Genomic DNA, 14945 nt, shown 5'->3' with positions numbered 1-14945 from the left:
TTTACACAACTTCAGCCTCCGTTCATTGAGTGCTCACAATAGTCCCTGCCTCTGTGCGGTCTAGTTACACGCCCTGAAACCTCAAACTCGCCTGAAATATTGCAAGACTCTCATCGGCCGTGAGGGGCGCTTCGCTACCAATCGTTTACATTACCTGGTGATGCAGCTCGCTGGATGAGCCTTCTAACCCAGGTTACTAAGCGATACTGGTAATTAGTGAATCCCATTTAAGTCTCTCATTAACAGACTCACAGGGATACCGCAATTGAGTTTGGAGGAGCCGACCATTCGGCATAACAATTGGTTAATAATCAGCATTAAATAATTAATTTCAAAACATTGGTGGAGATATTATGGTAAATTTTAATAATTCCTACAGTGCTGTATGCTCACTTCGTGGTAAGAATGGCAGGAATCATGGCTTGATGAGCCTCGCTAAGTTGTGATAAAATAGCAGGATCCCATTCGAGCCACCGACCGATCATGCCACCTTCTCCGCTCCAGGCTGCCTTTGTGCACGGTCCTCAACACAGGACCTCCGTCAGCATTGTATACCAGTTGGACACATCACAAATGTGACGTACTTGAAGTGCATATTCAAAGGCAAAACAGAGGCAAATGATGTACTGTACTTCTATTTGTATGTTTAAATACACAGTAATATTCCACTTTATTACAATAACTCTAACACATAGGCTAAGTGATAGCCAAACTTGTAGAGGTGAACATTCTGTCCTGTTCCCACACACGCATCACCTCGAGGACACTACAGGGAGCATCTCCACACTCCAACAGGACGCCACACAAAGACACAGTCACGGAAAAAGAGGTCTGGGTTTGGCAAAGAACCTCTGACTTTGAGCCAGGAATCGTCAGCCGACATGATGCCATTGTGGTTTTCCCACAGACGCACCCAACCCTCTAGGTCCACGTACAACACACAAAAATATTTGGTGGTTGTGTAATTAGTTATGTTAAAACTTCAACTGAAAAACATGTAATTGAGAACAACTTGTTTATATTGATTAAATATAATATGATTATTACTTACAGGGGAGTCAGTCAGAGGTGATTCTGTGGGATAGTCATGGCATGTGGACGGGCACTCGGTGGGCCGGCTAGTGAACTCGGGCGTCTTCTGCTGCACAGTAGCCTCGGACCACTTTGGCTGGACAGCAAACTCGTGCCTCTTGGTCTTCTGAGACTGACTGCTAGGCTCGCCTTTAAATGCAGACTCGTGGGACTTGACTGAGTCTAAGGATTTACCAAACAAGTAGTTTGATTTATTTATTTAAAACCGTCTGTCTGTTAACTCTGCATCTTACATACCTTCCGCGGACTGACTTGCTGCTAGCAGTTCCTCATCATCTCCTGACCACGATGAAGGGTCATCGCACTTGGAGGTGCTTGCCTGGGGTTGCTGGACAACAAACAAATTGTAACTATCGAGACTTTAAAGTTTTTGCTGACCCCTTTTCTGTTTCATAGCACTTACTTTCTCTTTGTCATAAATATACCTGCTGAACCTCTTCATCTGCACACTTGTGATGCCTCCTCACAGAACTACTCTGCCTTTATCACCTTTGCCTGCTCCTGACTGTAAAGCTCTGGCCTGTCTTTTTGGGTGGAGTACTGCCTGTAGAGCTCCCACATCTCTTGAAAGGTGTGATCTTCAAACCCTTTCTGACCACAGATACACCTGTCGATGTTGGCCTCAAGGAGAATGGAGACGTGTGGGAAGCTTTCTGCATACTCTGTGAGGTGATCTTTCAGCCACCGGTTTACTATCTCTGCCTTTCTGAGTGGATTAGTCACCTCTGCTCTGTGCTTGTCCAGTATGCTGGAGTCACACACATCAATTTCAGTACCATCAGCATTAATATCACGGTGCTTAATAGGGCCGCACAATAATTTTTTTCAGCATCAACATTGCAATGTCACATCACCATCCCATGCTGTGTTAAGCGGCTAACTGTTTTACACACACTGTTCTCATTTTCAGTCACTAATCTACATGAGAAATCTGGTTGTTATTGGGTAAAGATCAATAAGCTATGGCTTTTAACCATTTATTTTAGTTATATGCATTCTCATACAAAAACTTCATTCTAGATTTAGAAGTTCTTTCCAAACACATCTATTCAAATCATTTAATATAAAATGCTGCAATTTTTATTGCAGAAAATATAAATATTGCAATGTCAATTGTTTTTCCAATATCCTGCAGCCCTAGTTTGCTTCTCTAATTATGTCATAGTTTGTATCTCAGAAAGCCATACACCTCCCTTTCTTTAGGGTATTGATTTTTTTTATTATAAAAGTTTAAAAGGGTCACTTGACCGATACTCAGCATGGTCTCAATACCACTCATACTGTATTTGTTATGTATTGTGTTTTATATATTTTAAAAACTAACATAAAGGGGATAGTAGAATATACATCTTAACAGTGGTATTAAATGTGATATACTTACTACTTACACGATCCCACATCGTGTACCACAAGCCACTGGAACGGAGTATTTTCATACTGTCCAAATGGCAGCACCAGCCTTGCCAGGCATAGCTGACGGGACGGCGCAGCTACACCGAGGACTCGAACGAGCTTCTCCGCACAGGTCAGGGCGGTGGTCTGGTTCAACAGCTCCGGTGAAGGTTTGGGGAAGACCATCCTCTTCTCCCGGTAGAGTCGAGCTTCCTGCATCGCCACCAGTACAGCCTGTTGGCAAATTTCAGGGGCGTCTTGGTTAACGACGCGAATTACGGGAGTCGCCATCTTCCGTTTAAAGTAATATAATATATACGACACTACTATATACTTTTGTGCAATGTAAGTTAAAAACGTGGACAATGCGGGTAGCGAAAACAGACTGTCGAAGAAGTGGTTCTGATGCTGCGTTTAGATGTTCTTTTGATTCACTTCGATTCGCTCGCTCAGTTCATATTTGCATACGCGTCGTCGGCGACCATAGACTCTCAGCCAATCAGAGCGCTTAACTGTCTACAGTCGACAAGCGACCGTAGACTCTCAGGCAATCAGAGCGCTTAACTGTCCACAGTCAGCAAGCGACCGTAGACTCTCAGCCAATCAGAGTGCTTAACTGTCTACAGTCGACAAGCGACCGTAGACTCTCAGCCAATCAGAACGCTTAACTGTCTACAGTCCGCAAGCGACCGTAGACTCTCAGCTAATCAGAGCGCTTAACTGTCCACAGTCAGCAAGCGACCGTAGACTCTCAGCCAATCAGAGTGCTTAACTGTCTACAGTCGACAAGCGACCGTAGACTCAGCCACTCAGAGTGCTTAACTGTCTACAGTCGACAAGCGACCGTAGACTCTCAGCCAATCAGAACGCTTAACTGTCTACAGTCGGCAAGCAACCGTGGAATCTCGGCCAATCAGAGCGCTTTAACTGTCTACAGTCTCCGTAGACTTTTGCACTACGATAGACTCGACTTCGGAATTGATCCCAAACGTCATTGGAGGAAAATCCGTGTGCACCGATTAGCAGAGGTGTACTATGGGAAAAGTTAAAAATAACGTAAGTCATATTTCGTTGGTGTTGTTAACAGCTTTAGCCATCAGCATATTTGGTATACAGTCGTCCCTCGTTTATCGCGGTTAATCCGTTCCAGAGTACTGCGTTAAATTAATTTCCGCGATGTAGGATTCTTTATTTCTTTATTATTGGGCTGCACCTGGCGTTGAAGGATTTGCGGGGCTGCTCGAATGCATAGGCCTACAGTCCATACATACAGTAATTTTAATTTTAATTGTAATACAGAGGTGTATAATTGACTCAGACAACCGAGCGCGCGCTGTATAATTTTCACTGTCTATCAACTTTTTAATGAATAAATGTATTTGAAAAAACCGCGATAGAGTGAAGCCGCGAAAGTCGAAGCGTCAAATGGCGAGGGACGACTGTAGTGTGTTTTAGTTGTTCAAGCAATTGTCTTTGTTTACAGAGGCGGTATCTGTTGCTTGCAATGATGGTGAAGAACACGACCCTAATTACATCTGCTTAATCACGTGACTTCTTTTAATCTCTTTACATGATTTACTTGTGCTTTAGTTCATGGCATTTAAGACAGTTGTAATGTTTGTTATCTTAAGTATATTTGGATAATCAAATCTGTCATTCAATTTATTTGACAACAGGACTACTGATTTTTGAATGATAAATGCTGTCTAATTTGCTACATAACAATGTTATATTAGTGACTCAATCTATAAATCAATAAATTATTCAAAGTATATGTGTGTAATGCTTTGTCTTTTTTCTAAATGTCATTTACATTTCACAGCGACAGCAAAGGTCGGTAGAACAGGGAAACGTGGCAAATTCGAAACACATGAAGCAAACGCGACACTCGTACACACCTCAAACATACGGCAAAGTTAGCACTACTAATAAGATCAAACCAAATCCGTAAAGCATCAGCCTATGGCAAGCCGTTTTAACATTTAATCAAGTCACGCTCCTATCCGTAATTACATTTTAGATATGCATAATATCATTTCTCCTAGCCAAAATTATATTCTTACTAGTCAGAATGGCAAGTACAGATATCCACAATTTCATTCTTAGTAGAAAATGTATTTCAAGATATCTAAAACTTTATTTCTCCTAGTCACAATTCTATTTAAGATATCTTTAAATCTTTACAAAGTATATAAGTGGCCGTTTTGACATTTAATCACTAGACTGGATATGTATTGCAGATATCCGTAATTCAATTCTTCCTAGTCAAAAAGAGCATTTCAGATATCCACAATGACATTCTTCCTATCCACAATTGCCATTTCAGAAATCCACAACGTCATTCTTCCTAGGAGAAATTGCGTCACTTTTATGGCAAGCCGTTTTAACATTTAATCAAGTCACACTCCTATCCGTAATTACATTTTATATATGCATAATATCATTTCTCCTAGCCAAAATTATATTCTTACTAGTCAGAATGGCAAGTACAGATATCCACAATTGTATTCTTACTAGTAGAAAATGTCCATAATCTTGCGGGAGCGGGCAGGAGCGGGACTGAAAAATCCGCCTGTTTGCACCTTTTGCCCTGTTGAATGTGATGTTCAGTGTTACTAGATGTTGCACCAGGGCCATGGGGAAACATCTCATCACACTTTGTACATGTATAAAGCCGTCAATGACAATAAAGTAACCTTAACCGTAACCTTAATTAAAATCACACAAATACCCAAAGCATAAATACACAAATTAGCACCATATTATATTTAAACAGCCTTTTAAGTCCACCAATTAGCACATATACAGGAGTACTCATGACTGTATTGTACTTGCATGTAAAAATATGAACGTACTAAAAGGCTGAAACATTCTCAACACAGTGCTAATCAAACATAACATACCACACAAGGTGTTTTTAAAACGGTATTAAAACATCTGCAGAACTCTAATAGTTCTAAAATTTCAATTAAATGGCCATTTAAACAAATAAAATGTCACCTTAAATGCTAAATGCCGGCTATTAAAAACTAAAACCTTTAAAAGAGGAACAGACCCGCCGACCTCCGACCTCTGCACAAGGGTCAGGCTGTAACAGGGTCATACACATTCCTAAAACACGTAAAATCAGCACCTCGGGAATAAAACATGGTCAATCACACAATGTACAGCCCGACAAAGAACTACAATGTTAATAAATACAGTTAATATTAATAAATAAGTGCTAAAAGTGATCAACCAAAGTCGCACTCAATAAATTCTGTACATGCTATTAGTTAAAATATTTCAAATACAACAAACGCACAAAAAACACAGCACACTTACCTAAAACCCGAAGTACCTCCTGTGTGCTTCAGAAAGGTGCGTCATGTCCACCCTGTAGGATGGAGTGTCCCCACCTAAACGAACCGGGGTTAAAGCCAGAATAGGCCCTTCCAACTCTCCTTGGCCCCGTGGTAGCCCTACTGGGTGACGTCAGTCTCCATCCTGAACCCCAAGTCGGCCCGAATTTTGCAAAATACCCCTTGTGCCTCCAGATGAACCCCTCTGCGGATGAGCACGGTCCTGGCATTCCACAGCTCTTGCTTGGTAATGCTGACCAGCAGCCACATCGAGGGGCCGAAGGGGTTATGGAGGTTAGGGTCCCACCCCTTCAACACCTTGTCGTAGGTCAGACCGGGCTGTGGGTCTACACGTCCACACAGGCCCGCTACCAACCCCCAGACTCTCTGTGCGTGCCCACAGTGCCAAAACACCTGCCTGACGGTCTCATCCTCCCTGCACTCAGGCCTGGGGCAGCGGGGGTGTCTGGTCAGCTTATGTCTGTGTAAGACGTCCCTGACTGGCAGCTTACCATGAAGGCACTGCCAATTCAGGTCCTGCAGCCTGTGATCCAAGCCCTTAGGTGACATTAACTCCCACTCTCCGAAAGCGAGGACTCGTCCAGCTGCTGTTTGCCAAATCAATCGATAACACGAATGATACAAATGAGTTTCAGGCAACACAGAAGGCTCCAATAGTCTTAGCAGACAGATAGACAGACAGACAGACAGACAGACAGAGGTGTCAAGTCAAGTTACCTCACTTTACTCACAAGTGGCATGTAGAAGTAAATAATAAATAAATATCAGAAAAAATGCCAAATAATGAGCATTGGTCACTTATGTGGCTCCACTGCTTCCATCATCACCAATTATAAACATTACATCACTGTTTACTTTTACATTGTGTGTCAGTGTGTCTCTCCCCTGCACTAGTCTTGTACTGTATGTCCATGCAAACAGATTGGGTTGCCAGATATTTCAAGATAATTCAGATTAGATCCAAAAACTGTCAAGTCTAACAAATCGTTCTCTAATTTTTATCACATGCCTTCTTCAAATTTCTTGTTTAAACAGTTTATTTTGTGATGTGGCATAGCTTTCACTGTTGAAATATGATTAAAATATATATCTTCTATTCTATTCATAACTTTGAATTCAGATAAGCTGTGACTTTGTGTATTACAAAAACGTCTCTTGTTCTCTAATTTTGATTGCCACTACATGTAGCACCGCGGTCCGGGGAACGTTATTTCGCATCACCGTATGCAGCGTACTGGAAAAAGCTGAGGTGACTTGACTTAACACCTTTCCCCTCCCCCACACCTCTCTCTTGTCTCCAGGTCTCTTCTCCCCGTGTCATTGTCTGCACGTCTATCTATCTATCTATCTATCTATCTATCTATCTATCTATCTATCTAATCTGCCTGCCTGCCTGCTGAGAGTATTGGAGTTGTCTGTGTTGCCTGAAACTCGTTTTTATCATTCGTGTTATCGGTTCATTTGGCAAACAGCAGCTGGACGAGTCCACGCTTTCGGAGAGCGGCAGTTAACGCCCACTACAGGAACGCCCACTAAGGGGGGCGCAATCAGCGTATTACGAATGAACCGGGGCTGCTGTTGGGTGCGCTTTGGCCATTCTCCACAGGTAAGGTTTAAAGAAGCTTTTTTCGTTAATATTCGGTTACGGTAATATTGTTTGTGTAAATCACGCGATTAAAATTTGCATCGTCAAGCTATTTGCTGTTTACTGTTGCATTCATCGGTGTTTTGCAAACTTTCGGTGTCCGACGCTCAAAATGACAAATTGTGCAAATCAAATGCTTCGACGGCGAGATATTTCTTTTATATTTTTCTGTGGGGAAAAAATCCACACGTTTTCCCACTTTTCGTCTGAGAATTAATTTAGATGCCAATTATAATGCACAAGCGATAGCGGCCTTGTCAGCGGCGTGTAGTCTCTCGTTAGGCCTTGTAAGGCGCTGACTGCAAAAGTGACCTCGTATTAAGTCTAGTAAATATTCCTCACAGTGATCCTGAACGTGTGACTGCGCAGGTATATGCCTTTAATGTTAATTATTAATTATGATCATAAATCGTATCTCAACCGCAAACCCCGCTTGAGAAAAGGCCGGTTTCCTTTGGGCCCGTGACACGGTCCCCCAAACGAATAGATTAGATGGGGGGTGGTGGTGACACTTTCACCCATGTTTGGCTAGGCCCGGTTAATTGTGTCTGTCCGTGTCGGCCTTGAGTTTGTTTGGTTGCAGTCAGAAAGAAGGGTGTTGTCGAGGTCGTTAAAGGCCGTGGGTATTAGATTATATATATAACGACAAATCTAACGGCAATCCATGCCAGTCGAACAAGTTATGAATTGTACAACAAAACAACCCTGTTATTTTCGTGTGTCACTTTCTCCACAATAGCGGGCCAGCTACCCGACCGGGGCTTGTTCAAAAAAAGGCGTGCTTGGCGTTCGGTATCCCTGCTACCCGGTGTTACTCGCAAGGGGTCGTGGTGAGGTTTTTTTTGTCAGTGGGTTAAGACACCGACGTGTGTAACATTTTAGGCGTGTTTTCAAGAAACATTCGTCAGCTTTTAATTCCGTTGCATGGGTGGGCAGAGTGATTTCACCGTTGGGGCCCCTAAGCCAGGCCCTTACCCTCCAGTTGCTTCGGGGACGGTCGCTCTTTGGATAATAGCGCCTGTTAAATAAAATATACAATTATGTACCCTAAACAGACCAATTCGGAGATGTGCTAAATGTGCGCGCACGTAAGCAGGCCAACTAATCGGCCAGCATCAGAAACTCGTGCGTCTGCAGTGTGAGAGCGGCGCGAGCGTCGGCTGTCCTGCGCGTGCAAGTAGTGAGAGGCTTTGACTGCACGCGCGTGTAACTTCCCCTGCATCAAGCATTGTAGGAAAGCACATACGGGCAATATGAACTGACTATGATTGAAATTGCAAAGTTTGTCCTCCACTAACACACTTTATCTCCCTTTCTCGTGGCGGGGGGGGGGGGGGGATTGATCATCACAGTTGGTGAGGTCTGCTTCGCTGCAGCCACAGCATCGCTTTCCTCCGCCGAAGAAACTCTGCAGTGCTGTAGGGCAAGGCAGCGGCCGATAGATTTCAATCGCTGCGAGTCTCTTGTACTAATTGAGAAACACGCAGGGAGATTTTTGCTAGACAGAATAAAGACAAACGTGCTCCGTGTCCGTGTGCAGCTTTATTAAAGGGACATTGTGTTGCCTGTGTTAGCCGGTCTGTGTCGTAGTCAGAGCAAACGTTTAATGTTGCGGAGTATTCGGAGGTACCTGTCTAGAGACGTTCACATTAACAGGATAAAGTTGTAGTCGCGAGAGCTTGACAATGGTGAAGCCACCGCGTTGAATTCTGGGATATGCATGTCGTGGAGCAGGGTGGTTTTCCGCGAATGTTGCCTTGTTTCTTTGGATGTTTCAGTTATGTGTGAATGAGCGCGTTTCGTGCTGGGCTTGGTGTTTCCGTCGAGCGCTAATGTGGCACAGAGCATTGCCGTGGAGGGGCTGTATGTGTCGGTCATACATCTGGGTCTGGCGGCGAATTTGTGGGTATCGCTTCTCGGCCTTTTGGCTAAGATCAAGTGTAGTATCTGTTCTTATCAGCGCTGCCTGCGCTGCCGTAACTGCCTGGAGCCGGGGCACATGGCCAGGGACTGCAAGGCCCCCCGTCGCTGCATCCACTGCAACGGCGAGGACCATCTGGCTCGTTCCTGCCCTCAGAGGAAAACGTCTTACGCCGACGCTCTGTCAGGTAGCAGAGTTGTCGGCAAGGAGAGTGGTGGGGGAGCGCAAGCCCCCACTTCAGGGCAGGAACAGCCGGCGGCGGGGGCAGGAGGAGAAGCCCTGGCCGAGGTGGAGGAGGCCCCAGGGACAGTGACAGCGATGCAGGAGGGGTCTCCAGTCCTGGCTCCGGGCGTCAGCAGCAGGAGGAGGAAGAGCGGCGCATCCCCCCGGAGGAGGAAGAAGAGCAGAAGGGAGGTACTACCCGACGCGTCCAGCCCTCCGGCTGCCACTTTGTCAGCAGTGGCGGCCGGGGACCAAGGCCGAGAGAGTCCCCCCTCCCCGACGTTGGGGGCCCCCCATCCGGTGTGGGACTTGGGACAGTCCCCTGCGCCCCCCCAGGAGTACAGTAGTGTGCAGGATAAAGCCAATGAACAGGAGTACCTGGGGGGGCTGGAACTGGGGGGCCTTTTGGGTTTGACTGAGGAGGGGGGGCAGTAATGCGGTATTGTTTTTAATGGCTGGCTTTTATTATTTTAGTGTGTTGTTTTTAATTGTATTTTACCTTTTTACCATTTCATGGCCAATTTTAATATTGTCACCTTGAATGTCAGGGGTTTGAGGAACGTTTTAAAGCGCACATCTGTTTTTAATCAGCTGGCATCTTCTCCCTTCAGCATTTGTTTTCTGCAGGAAGTCCACCTCCGGGACCAGCGGGACGAGGCTCTCTTTTCTCGACAATGGAAGAGGGGTAGATCCTACTGGAGCGTAGGTGGTGTCCACTCCTCAGGCGTCGGGATCCTTTTTGGCGACCGCGCCTTTGAAGAAGTAAGATCGTTTACCGTTCTTCAAGGTAGGGTTTTGGGAGTGGACGCCACATGGAGGGGACAGCGCCTCCGGGCCATATGTGTCTACGCGCCAGTGGAGGCCTCGTCCCGTATAACTCTCTTTGAAGAGTTGTCCCCGTTCTGTGTCACAGATCGACACTTGATTTTAGGAGGGGACTTTAACATCTCGTTGGAGGGTAGACAGGATGTCAGCTCTGGGCACTTTCGCCATTTTATTCGTTCCTTTAAACTTGTTGATGGTTTTAAGACATGCAACCCCAGCATGCCGGGCTTCACCTGGCATAATAGTCGCGGAGCTAGCAGTCGCATCGACTACATTTTAGCTTCACCCCCCATTGTTTTTAAAAAGGTGTCCCTCTCCCCACAGTGGCCCACCGACCATTTGGCAGTGGAGGCCACTGTTTCCATAGACGCCCCTGAATATGGGGGCGGATATTGGAAAATGAACCTGCAGATCCTGGAGGAGAGCGATTTTAGACACCTTTTTTTAGATCACTTCTCCGAGTGGCAGAAGGACAAGCCTACCTTCCCCTCCGTGGCCGAATGGTGGGAGAGTGTGAAGGACAGGATCCGAACCTTCTCCATGCAGTACAGCAAGCAGCGCAGGATGGAGAAGAAATTCTCCATTCTGCAGCTGGAGAGAAGGTTGCGGGATGAATACGCTGCTCACAACAATGGGGGCGCCATCGATCACGAGCGACTGCTAGGCATAAAGGGTGAGCTGAGGCGCCTGCATGAACAGGCTGCCTCGGCCCTAATGCTCCGCGACAAAAGGTGTCTTGTGGAAAATAATGAAAAGTGCAATGCCTTTTTTTTCCAGAGAGCCAGGGAAGCCCGGGAGGAGAAGAGCTTTGTCTCTCTCCGTGCCTCAAACAGCAATATGGTAACTAAAACATCAGACATGCTGGAGGTTGCTAAATTGTTTTATCATAATCTTTTTAAGGTTAGGGACACGGACCCGGTTGCAGGGGAGCGGTTCCTAGACAACATCTCACCTTGTCTTCCCAGTGACATTCGTGACGGCTTAGAAGCCCCCATCACCTTGGCCGAGCTGACCGCAGTGCTTGGCAAGATGAACCGCCGCAAGGTACCGGGCCTTGATGGGCTCCCGGTGGAATTTTATTCCACCTTTTGGGATGTCCTCGGGCCGGAATTACTGCAGGTTGTAGAGGACGTTCAGCGCCGGGGTTTGCTCACTAGGAGCATGAGGTCAGGGGTTCTTTCTCTGTTGCACAAGAAGGGTGATCGTGCCGACCTTGGCAACTGGAGGCCCCTGACCATGCTTTGTGTAGACACAAAGCTCATCGCAAAGACCCTTACCGAACGCCTGAAGAAGGCCATGGCTCATCTGGTTCACAGCGATCAGACGTGTGGAGTACCGGGTCGATCGGCGACGTGGAACCTCCATCTCATCCGCGACGCCATCGCCTGGGTGGAGGACAGGAACCTCCCTCTCCTGCTGGTCAGCTTGGACCAGGAGAAAGCCTTCGACCGGGTAGATCACCGCTTCCTGTTTCAAGTATTGGGTAAGTTTGGCTTTGGACCCAATTATCTGGGGTGGTTACACACTTTGTATAACGAAGTTGGAAGCCATGTTGTTATCAATGGCTTCCTGAGTGATTTGGTGCCCCAGCTGAGTGGAGTGAGGCAGGGATGTCCCCTCTCCCCCCTCCTCTACGCGCTCTATATAGAGCCACTGGCGTGCGCCATTCGCGCCCACCCCGGGGTCGATGGCCTTCTTATCCCAGGAAGTCGGGGGAAAACTGTTAAACTGACCCAGTACGCAGACGACACCACCCTTTTCGTCTGCTCGGATCAGTCTCTCGGTCATGCCATGAGCCTTGTTCATGCGTTCGGTAGGGCCTCCGGCGCGACGCTCAACCTCAGTAAGTCGGTGGCCAAGTATTTCGGCAGCTGGAAGGCGAGGGAGGACGTCGCAGGTGGTCTCACCCTCTGTGACGGACCTCTCAAAGTGTTGGGGGTCAACTTCCTTTCGGATGGTGCCGCCCGTTTGAACTGGGAGGAGCGGTTGGCGATCGCCAGGCGGAAGATCGGACTGTGGAAGTCCAGGTCCCTGTCCTTCCAAGGTAAGGTCTTAGCCTTAAAAGTGGATATTCTTCCCACCCTGCTCTACCTTGCACATGTGTACCCTTTGCCCCGCTTCATGCGTAGAGGCCTGACGAGAGACGTTTTCAACCTCGTCTGGGGGGGCAGGTACGAGTACGTGCGTAGGGAAGTGATGTATCTCGGAAAGGACAGTGGGGGGAGGGATGTTATTGACTTTCCTCTCAAGCTTGACTGCCTGTTCTTCTCGCAGCTCTGCGCGCGCCTGGCAGCTCCCCTCGAGCACCCCCATCAGCACTTTGTGCGTCTGTGGCTGGCTCTCCCCATGAGACGCCTGGTGGCGTCGTGGACCAACCTCGGCCCCAAGGCTGAGACCCTGCCGGCCCACTACAGCCACGCTGTCAAGTGGAGTAAGTCTTTTCCGGCAGGTGTCAAGACAGAGGCCTTGACCAAGCATAGAGCGCTTTACAGGGCTTTGCTTGGTCATAGGGATACTCGGGCCATGCTGGGCCTGGAGGAAGGCACATGGGTGAGAATCCAGCCTAAGGGTTTGGATCACAGGCTGCAGGACCTGAACTGGCAGTGCCTTCATGGTAAGCTGCCAGTCAGGGACGTCTTACATAGGCATAAGCTGACCAGACACCCCCGCTGCCCCAGGCCCGAGTGCAGCGAGGATGAGACCATCAGGCACGTGTTTTGGGACTGTGGGCATGCACAGAGAGTTTGGGGGTTGGTAGCGGGCCTGTGTGGACGTGTGGACCCGCAGCCCGGTCTGACCTACGACAAGGTGTTGAAGGGGTGGGACCCCAAGCTCCATAACCCCTTCGGCCCCTGGATGTGGCTGCTGGTCAGCATTACCAAGCGAGAGCTGTGGAATGCCAGGACCGCGCTCATCCGCAGAGGGGTTCATCTGGAGGCACAAGGGGTATTCCGTAAAATCCGGGCCGACTTGGGTTTCAGGATGGAGACTGACGTCATCCAGCGGGGCTATCACGAGGCCAAGGAGAGGTGGAAGGGCCTCTTTTGGCTTTAGCCCCGTTCCGTTTAGGTGGTGACGCTCCATTCTACAGGGTTTGATGTGACACACCTTTCTGAAGCACACTGGAGATACTTCGGGTTTTAGGTGAGTGTGCTTTGTTTTTTGTGCGTGTGTTTTATTCAAAATGGGTTTATCTAACAGCATGTGCATAATTAATTGAGCATGGTTTTTGGTTGGTCATTTTTAGCACCTATTTATTAATATTAACAATAACTGTATTTATTAACATTTTACTCTGGTTTGTTGTGCTGCCTTTTAAATGATTGACCATGTTTTATTCCCGAGGTGCTGATTTTACGTGTGTGGAAATGTATGACCCTGTCCCAACCTGACCCTGGTGTAAAGGTTGGAGGTCGCCGGGTGTGTTCCTCTTTTAAAGGTTTTAGTTTTTAAAAGCCGGCATTTGAGGTGACATTTTATTTGTGTAAATGGCCATTTAACTGTAATTGTGTTTTAATTGATATTGTAATGTCATTTTTTGGTGGTTTTATAGTTTTGTGTTTTATTGCAGTTCTGGAGATGTTTTGTTTAATATTGTTTTAATAATGGTTTGTTTTGTATAGCATATATAAGTAGCACTGTGTTGAGAATGTTTTAGCCTTTTATAAAGTATTTATGGATCTGTATTTGTGAACCAAAAAGGCTGTTTTATTATGTCTTGATGACAGTGCAAATTGATGTTTATATGCTTTGTATATTTGTGTGATTTTAATTGTTGTGCAGAACTGTATAATAAAGTATTGAAAAAAAAAATCTGTTCTTATCAGTTTAATATCTGATACGTCCCCTATCTGGGGACCATATATTAAATTGATTTTTGGAACAGGGAGATGGAATAGGGGCTTGCTCCGTCCACTCCACGCATCGACCTGGTATTGCAGTATCTCCAGGAACGGTGCACCCCCTATCGGGGAAAGTTGTTGTGGAAGAGTAGATGTGGCGGGTTACAGTTTCTGTAAGCAGCGATCCATTCATTTCTAGTGGCTGTTGCTTTATGAATTTGGTTTGATTTTTCTAGTACTGCCAATTTCACCATGTATTTCAGCTGTGTACGAGTGTGGCGTTTGCTTCACGTGTGTCGAATTTGCCACGTCTTCCCGTCCCCCTTGCGAGAGCATAACAAATTTTAAGAAACAATGTTATAATATTAGAATAGGTATGTCTTGGAGCAGAGTGTTTTTTCGCAGAGGCCGGTGTGTGTGTGTTTGTATATTTTAGCTGTGTGTCAGAGCCTAGTGGCGCTGACGGTTTCCGTGTTACAGGGCATTCTTATGAATGGAACATTTTTTTGTAGAATGTACATCTGGGTGTGGGCAAGGGCCGCCGCGATTAGGTGACGTGGTCGGGGACGCTGACTGACTGGCCGTGTGCGCGCATGCGCGTTTGGCTTGTTGGGACCAGTGTGATCGTAAATTGAAAACCACGA

The 14945-nt window shown here is 46.6% G+C and overlaps 1 non-coding gene and 1 pseudogene across 1 annotated transcript; both read left to right on the top strand.

Moving 5' to 3' along the window:
* Nucleotides 1-9399: 9399 nt before the first annotated feature.
* Nucleotides 9400-9477, top strand: LOC140593358 (U2 spliceosomal RNA; annotated as a pseudogene).
* Nucleotides 9478-14227: 4750 nt separating this feature from the next.
* Nucleotides 14228-14425, top strand: LOC140593357 (U2 spliceosomal RNA). The gene has a single exon (XR_011993670.1). It is a non-coding gene; the product is annotated as a U2 spliceosomal RNA (small nuclear RNA).
* Nucleotides 14426-14945: the final 520 nt, after the last annotated feature.

The sequence above is a fragment of the Paramormyrops kingsleyae genome, chromosome 10, assembly GCF_048594095.1.
Source record: "Paramormyrops kingsleyae isolate MSU_618 chromosome 10, PKINGS_0.4, whole genome shotgun sequence".
NCBI classification, from domain to species: domain Eukaryota; kingdom Metazoa; phylum Chordata; class Actinopteri; order Osteoglossiformes; family Mormyridae; genus Paramormyrops; species Paramormyrops kingsleyae.
This window is presented reverse-complemented; position numbering and strand designations above follow the sequence as displayed.